Here is a 2,843-nt window from a genome sequence, read left to right as displayed (position 1 = left end):
ATTTTGCAGATAGCTTAAGAAATATATTATCTAGTTTCTGAACAAAAAAAAATAAGATATTTATATCCATTCTTTAAATATTGGAGTTCGTCTGACAAATAAAGCAATTTTTTTTCTTTTCTTTTCTTTTTCTTTTTTTCAAATTGTGAAACACTAAAACAACTATACAATATTTCTAAATAAATAGATTACTTATCCTCTAATTCAGTAGCTGCAGAACATATAGAAAATTTATTAGCCAACTTTGAACAAAAAATATGCATTATATTTTAATTCATGAGATTTCTCGTAAGAAAATTCTATCCAAGATTAAAATGTGAGAAAATAGTATCTAAAGATCTAGAATAGTATTAAAGCTTACGTAAATGCAAATGTAAAAATCAGTGAAACTTCCCAAAAAATAGACTTAAAAACAAAAGTCTAACGGTCTTATAAAAAAAATTTGTTCAAACATTAAGAATATGAAATAAAAAATTCCATAATTTCTCAAAAAACTCGACTTCATAAAAAAATTTATTAGAAACTTTTAAATAAATTTGAGATTCTATAATCCGAAGAGGATATTAGTTGATGGTTATGAATGTCCGAATCTTGGTCCTATGGCCATCAGGAAGGCTGGTCAAGTGTCCTAAGAGAATTTTTTAACATAATCGATTTGCTAATGATTTATATTTTTTGAATAATGTTTACATTTAATTATAATTTGTGACTGTGCGAACAATTACGTTTATACAATATATTATTTAAACAGACGCTATATGATTTTACATTAGTAGAGATTACATTAGTAGATTAGAGATTAGTTTACATTAGTAGAGATTACATTAGTAGATTAGAGATTAGTTTACATTAGTAGAGATTACATTAGTAGATTAGAGATTAGTTTACATTAGTAGATGATTTTACATTATAAGTATTCTAGTAAATAAATGTGTACGACAGAAATCCGCCCAAATACACTGGATAAAGTGCCAATATTATCCTAGATTTTTATAATTCGTATAATATGTAGTTTTTAAAAAATTATTTATTAGGCAATTAGTTTAATAACCATATGGATGACCGCTTTTAGAACAGCAGCCCCAGTCAGCCAACTAATCGGGAATCTGTCATTGTTAAAAGCCACAATACATGCGAACTACAGTAGACTCCGATTTATCCGCGGGCGGTTTATCCGCGCCTGCCGCACTAAGTTTTTATTTTGCTCCCAAGGAAAGAGAAAATGCTTCCAAAGCAAGAAGCAAACACAAATGACTGATTTCTTCAAAAAGGTGTAGTTTTATAGTTATGCTTTTGTAATTGCATAATACATTATAGTATTAAAACAGTACATATGTATTAATTTTTCTGTGTATCCTTGACGCCTCTCGTAAGTACAAAGCACTTTTCTGTTTTCTTTAACAAAATGCATTTTAGGTTAGTTTTGAGTGATATACTAAAATATTAAGCGTTAATTAAACATTTCCTGCTGCTTATTTTACATTTTATTGTACATAAAACGATTTTTCAAAGTTGGAATGACTGTTTTCTCTTTTGCTATACCGTTTTTATCTTTTTTCGGATCATCCGCAATTTTTGTTATCCGCGGCGGCCGCGCCACCCAATTCCGCGGATAATCGGGAGTGTACTGTATATAACGCATTATTAAATGCATTGCGTCATATTGAAATAACGGTTAGAAAGTTTTCTAGGAATTTCGCTGCCAAGTCTGGAACAGCAATTTCCATATAAATTGCATACAGATGTCTAAAGCTGACGTTGAATTACGCTCTTCAAAGAAAGATTTGCGCTCTCTTCAACACTTCAACAGTCCGCTTTTTCTATGGAACTTGGAATATCTCTCATAGATGCTGACAGATTGGTTCCATGTTCTCTTCACTTTGAGGGGTCACGATTCTGTGCTCCCCAGTAGTGTAGTAAGTGGGAGGGATAAAGGGGCTGTACATGCCGCGGGCGCCAGTCTTAAGAGATGTCATGAAGACAAAACTTTAATGCTTTAGGGTCACTTCTACAGTGAAATATCATATGAAGTTGAAAAGATAATGCCATGACAAGATCATATATGTTAAATCTTTGATAATACCTCGGGTACTTAAAAATTATATTGTGCTCCAGATGCCGATTACTGTAGATATGCCATTAGTGTACACAGTAATTTTTGATGTTCCTTCGTTTGGGGAGCAGAGCATGCAGCAGCAAATGCCGTTCGAAGATGCAACAGAATTCCGAAGCTCAATAATATAAATCTCCAATGATCCGAATCAACCTTGGGAAAAAAAAAAAAAAAAAAAATCCGAGAAATTTGAGAATTGGGAAAAATAACTAAGAAAATGCGATCTGTGGTTTTGACGCGCCCTTTATTTTTAGCAACCAAGGTATAATACATGCATCTTGTATTCTATAACAACATATGTACTTTTATACATATGTTGTTATAGAAAGCCGATATTTCCATTTATGGATGATTTTACAGTGCACAGGGGTAATACGTTGTTAGTAAGAAGAGCGATTTTTCGAAAGTATTTTGTTTAATGCAAAAATATTTCTTTTTACATTACTATATTAGTGAATTCAAAACCGAGTAACGCAAGTACAAAAGCGCAGAGTATCCGTATCTGAAACGACCCTGCAATATAAGCTGTTATTTTTTATTTATATAAATTGTTCAATATGTTTATGCGTATTTTATTTAAATCTTGCCACGCAGTTTCTTTAGATTATGTTTATTAAACTTAATTTCATAAATTAAGGTTAAGTTTTTTTCTACGTCTGACATCGTTTTACTTTCTCATGTACATAGAATAGAGAAAATATAGTAATAGCAAAAAATATGAACTCCAGAT

This window comes from Argiope bruennichi, chromosome 1 (genome assembly GCF_947563725.1).
Source record: "Argiope bruennichi chromosome 1, qqArgBrue1.1, whole genome shotgun sequence".
Classification (NCBI taxonomy): Eukaryota; Metazoa; Arthropoda; class Arachnida; order Araneae; family Araneidae; genus Argiope; species Argiope bruennichi.
The sequence above is the reverse complement of the archived record's forward strand: the minus strand, read 5'-3'. Positions refer to the sequence as shown.